Raw genomic sequence first — 6,074 nt, 5'->3', positions numbered from 1 at the left:
CAACCTACAGAATGGGAGAACATATTTGTAAATTATATATATGGCAAGGCATTAATATCCAGAATATGTAAAGTCTTCCTAAAACTCAACAACAAAAAGCCAGACAACTCACTTAAAGAATAGATTAGGCTTAAAAAGATATTTCTTTGTTCAAGGAAGACATATAAATGGCCAAAAGCACAAGAATAGATGTTCAACAGCACTTTTAGGGAAATGCGAGTCAAAACCACAACGAGGCACCGCCTCACACCCATTAGGACGGCTATTATAAAAACAAACAGAAAATAACATGTTGGTGAGGATGTGGAGAAATTGGAACTGTTGTGCATGGCTGGAATGAATGCAAAATGGTGCAGCCATGGAAATGGTGCAGTATGGAAGTTCCTCAAAAAATTAAAGCAGCATTATTGTCTGATTCAGCAATTCTACGGCATAGAATATGCACAAAAAGATTGAAAGAAAGGACTCACCAATGTTCATAGCAGCATTATCCATGATAGCCAAAAGATGGAAGCAATCTAAGTGTTCATGGGTAGAAGGATGGATAAACAAAGGAATAGCATTCAGCTACAAAAAGGAAGGAAATTCTGACACATGCTACAACCTGAATAGACCTTGAGGACATTATGCTAAGTGAAATAAGCCAGTCACGAAAGGACAAATACTGTATGACTCCACTTTTGTGAGAGTAAGAAGGATAAGAGAGTAAGTAAGTAAGAGTAAGTAAGAATAAGCAAATTCATAGAGGCAGAAAGCAGATAGATGGGTGCCAGGAGCTGGGAGTGGAGGATGAGGAGTTAGTGTTTAATGGGGACAGTTTCAGTTTGGGAAGATGAAAAAGTCCTGGAGACGGATGGTGGTGATAGCTGCACAGTAATAGGAATGCACTTTATGCCTATGAACTGTACTCTTATTAGTTAAAGTGGTAAACTTTATGTTATATATATTTAACATGATTTTTTAAAATTTCAGGACGTGACATGACAGTGAGTAGCACAGGACCCACAGCTAGGTAGAATGGGCATCAACCCTGGCTCTCTCTCCCCAAGGAAGTTACTCAACTTCTCTGAGCTTGTCTCCTTTTGTGAAAAATAGCAGAAAATAATAGTACTTACTTCAAAGGACTGCTGTGAGAATTAAATAATGATCTTAATAATGGCACCCAATACCTCCTGGAATCCTGGCTTAACTATCCTAAGCCTTATTTATCCTTGTTTGGTTACTGTGCCCTTTTCTGTATTAGGGAAATGCCCCACTTTCTGAGTGGGGAATACAAGAGAACACCAGACACCACTTTTCCCAGCCTCCTGTGATCTGGGGTGATCGGGGAGATTGGAATGATCTGGGCTCCACTAAGCAGATGCAATCCCCACTCTGCCATCAGATCCAGCATTTCTGGTGGGGGGAGTGGGGTGCGGCGTGGTCCTCCCCAAAGCCAGCTGAGCGGGGTTTCTCCCTGTGCCCTATTATACAGTTTTCCTAAGGACTGAGAACGCCCCCATCCCTCCCAGTCCATCACTTTTCTGCTGGGTGACAATAGTTGGTGCCTTGGATGCTGCCTGTTATCTCCCAAAGCATCCATTTTGCCTTCCTTCTTACTAACAGAAGCCGGGTGGCTTGGTTGGCAATGTGCCCAGATCAAAATATTCATCTTCCTGGATTCCTGCAGCCAAGGGTGAAAGCCACTGGGCGGGGCTCCTGGGAAAGCTTAGCCAACAGGATTGTGGTGGCGTAATTCTCGGGCCTTCTTCCCCTTTCCCTTTCTCCCTCTTCCTTAGTCTTCGCAGCAACCAGACTATCTTGAACATGAACTTGGGGGGATGCAGGTGGGGAGGGGAGGTGGTGGCACCATCCGGAACTGTGAAGTGACCAGCCTGAGGACAGAAAACCAAAGGCCCTCAGGGCCCTTGACATGAAGATTGGAGTCCTGCAGCTTCTTTTTTATGTAAAAAGGCTACTCAGTGTTTATTTTGTTCTATTTTTTGTTTCTTTGTTTTGTTTTCTCTTTATTTTTTATTTTGTTATATTTTATATTTGTTTTATTATATTTTCACAACTGATATTTAACTTATTAAACTATCGTTTTAAAACCTAGTTCTTTATCTTGTACATCATATTAGTATCTTTATAAACATGGAAGATTTGAATTCTTTTACTACATCTTCCAACATTTAAACTGCATTTATAGGTGTAATACATTTGGTTTCCTTTTGAAGTACTTAATTGTCCAAATTAGCAAAGAAAAAAACCACCTTGAGCATTAAATAGTTCTGATAGACTTTTAAATATGTTGAACCTAAAGTTCTCTTAAATGTTTAAACACAATATATAAACTTTATAGTATTTCCATTTCAAACCACAAGTCTAAATCACTTTTTAACTACAGAATTTTAAAAGCAGTTACTGGGTGGAAACAAGGAATTACTAAAAAAGGGCACAAGGTACTTGGGGTGAGGGACACGTTCTAAAATTAGATTGTGGGGATGTTTGCACTGCTCTGAATTTGCTAAAAAATTACTGAATTGTATGATTAAAACAAGTGAATTTCATGGTATGTAAACTACATCTCAATAAAGCTTACACACCATGAAATTCACCTGTTAAAAGCTATTAAAAAAGAAATGCAGGGACTTCCCTGGCAGTTTCTGAACCAGTTAAGACTCTGAGCTCCCAATGCAGGGGGCCTGAGTTTGATGCCTGGTTAGGGAACAAGATCCCACATGCCCTAACTAAAAATCCCGCATACCACAACTAAGACCTGGTGCAAATAAATTTAAAAAAAAAAAGAAGGAAATGCAAGGAATTCCCTGGGAGTCAAGTGGTTAGAGCTCTGAGCATTAACTGTGGAGGGCATGGGTTCGATTACTGGTCAGGAAACTAAGATCCTTGCGTGCTGGGCAGTGCAGCAAGGGAAAAATAATTGCATACCTAAGTCAAAGAGAGAGAGAAACCTACTGCACATTTTAACAGCCGACTCGGGTCAATAATGGCCAGGCTGGCCTGGCTGCAGACAGAGTCATTTTGGCCTGCCGCAGAGGCCCCCATCTTGGTCCTGCACAGAACAGTCTGCCTTCCTTTCAACGTGAATGAATCCTCAGCTACATAAACATCTTTTCTGTCCCCATCTGATCATCTCTGTATGTGATAGGTATTCTGAACTCCTGTATAGACTTCCCAGGCCCACATAACTCTCAGGGGTAGGAAAGTGGCCCTGCTGGAATTTTGATCATTCCATTCGGCTTTCCTGACTTCTAACCACGGCTCAGTAGGCCCATCTACTCAGAGCCCCTCTGGATTTCTATTGTTGAAACCGGCTCCTGCCTGAGGTTTCTCCTGCTTGCTACTGAACACATTCTAAACAGCAGGGTGGGTACCTGGGGCTGTGGCATGATGGGGTCAAATGCCAGCGGTCATAAAGCAAATGAATCTCGAGTTTGTAAATACGAGGTCCCTGGGGGCCTTGGCTAGGGCAGCTTCGGGTTAAGGGTGGGAGCAGGAGTCTGATGACACGTGTGGAGGGGGAAGTGATTGGATAGGTCACAGAAGCATAGACTACTCTCACGAGTGAATTAGGAGGGAAGGAGAGGGTGGCAAGGATGTGCTCTTCAGGGACTGGTGGGTGAGGAGGATCCAGGCAGCCAGAAGAGCTGTAGGAAGCTCTTTTCCTCTAAGGGGGAAAGGAAGAGCAGCCATGGGGCTAGACAGCCTGGATGGGGCTGGATAGATGTGGACAGGACCAAGGATGGAACCAGCAAGGAGTGAGGGTGCGGGCAGGTATCCTCCGCAGATGTGTGGACAGTATGGTGGGGCTGAAGTGAACATCTTCAGCACCTGAACCATGATGTTCAGTGAGAAGCTGCTTGTCAAGTGACTGGATGATTACTGATGCCGGAGTGGGATGCAGAGTCACCAGCTCTGGGCAGTGTGTGCAAATTAATTAACAACCCCACTGAGGAGTCACACTCCAGGGCCGCTTTTATTTTTGTTTTGGCAATGTGGCATATGAGATCTTAGTTTGCCCACCAGGGATTGAACCCTTGCCTCCTGCCGTGGAAGACCTGAGGACCACCAGAGGAGTCCCCAGGGCCAGGTTTTGGTTGGCCCTTTCTTCATGGATTTATGCATTCATTCAATACATGTCTTCTGAGTTTTGAAGCTGCAGACCAGACCCAGTACCTCTGGGAGAGCTAAGGAAGATTTCCCAAGGGGACCACAGGGTGAGATTTGGTGGCACAGGCCACATGCAAAAGAGTACTGGAAAGGCAGGGTGGGGGTGGTAATGAGAAACTCAACGTGGCAGGAAAAATCCCAGCCAGGAGACTGAAAAGCAAGTTAAGACCAGACTGTGAAGGAGCTGCCTGGTCACTATGGGTGACCAAGAGGTTGTACAGCTTGGGAGTTACAAAACCACATGACTTGGCGAATGACCATTCCAGAAATACCAAGAAAAACCTGGGCCAAGTAACCAGTTCAGAGGCTGCTGCAAAAGGCCAAGCCAGAGTTGTTGCGGTGGGGAGGGAGAGCAGGCCTAGGGATGGGGAAGCCTGGGGAAGAGGGGGAGGTGGCAGAGCTCTGTCTGAGGGTTTATTCTTGAGGAGAGACCCAGTGGGCAGGGAGGAGCGACCTGGAGCTCTGGAGTTAGCGTGGGCCTGGAGCTTGGTTGAGAAGTTACCTGAGAATCTGAGCCATGAGAGTGAATAAGGTTGACCATAGCCAATGTGTAAGGAACAAAACAAGATCAAATGTATGACTATGACAGGACAAAAGTGTGGAACAGTTCAAGAGGAAAAGGTCAGCATTGGAGAAATGGAAGAGAAAAGTCCAGCCCATCAAGGAAGCAGGAGGTGGTTCCTGATGGAGAGTCATATCAGGGAAGACGTGGCCTGGAGAAAGACATGGGTGTGTGGGTTGTGATGTCATTGCGGGTCTCAGCAGAAGCCAAGTGGCAGAAGCAGAAGCGAGGCCCTGGGCAAGAAGCACATATGAGACAAGTTACCATCTTCTATCATCTACCATAAAAAAAAAAAATAGCCTGTTTTTATAATTTTGAATAACCTGACTTTTCCCCCTGTTACATTCTCTCTAGAGACATTTTTGAAGTAAGCACTTATTTATAATATGCTCCATGGACAAAGTCACAGACTTCTGCTTGCCAGTTGGTGGTTGGTATAGTACACCTCCAGCTAACCAGATCAGGGCTTTGTTGAATTCAGTTGGATTTGCTTTTGGTCAGAATCATCCAAATAAGGCACTGGACAGCCTCACATTCCTGAGGTTCTATGCCTGCTGAAGTTTTACTCGGTAAGGAAGTCCTATTCAAGAGATAATGCTAATAAAGGATCCCCTGCAACACTGGCTCCCCCTTTAACAAACAGAACACGTGCACGTTTATTTTCTTGAGTGTACACATGGTATACCTGTGTGAAGTGAGGATGATAGTAAAGAGAAGGCTTGACTTTGAATAGTAACGTGAGGGAAGCCATAAGATGCTCTTATTATCCATTCATTTATTTCTTAGGAGGGGTTCCTAACTGCTTTAAGATAGAAAGGAGATAGGAAGTTGAAGGAGATAGAAGTTGAGGGAGTTTACCCCTGAGGGCCTTGGGTCATTTTTTCTGTATCAGATAAGGACAAGCAGCTTCCTCAGGGTCACAAAGCAAAAGGTGATGTGGAATAAGAAAAAAAAAAAAAAACAAAAACCGCAGTTTCCAGTTCTGGCTTTGTTAATACTCCTAAACTGGTTATTCTGAACAAGCTATTTAACATGGAAGATGCTCACTTTCCACTTTTCTATAAATGGGGATTATGAGCTGGTTGTGAGAGCAAAACCACACTCTATAAATTCTGAGCACATGTAAGCTCACAATGCCATTATTAATAATGGCACGATGCCAGACACTGGATTTCATCAGTCATAAATTCTCACTTGCTTCTCAGATTCCTATCCTGGTTTTGCAGATGAAGAAACTGAGTTTCAGAAATATATTAAATAACACTCTGAATGTTGCAACTAAGTGTTGGAGGATATATAGATTTTCTTCTCAAGGTTTTGTGAACAAAAGACCAGGGTCATA

Source organism: Dama dama, chromosome 18, assembly GCF_033118175.1.
Source record: "Dama dama isolate Ldn47 chromosome 18, ASM3311817v1, whole genome shotgun sequence".
NCBI classification, from domain to species: domain Eukaryota; kingdom Metazoa; phylum Chordata; class Mammalia; order Artiodactyla; family Cervidae; genus Dama; species Dama dama.
The sequence above is the reverse complement of the archived record's forward strand: the minus strand, read 5'-3'. Positions refer to the sequence as shown.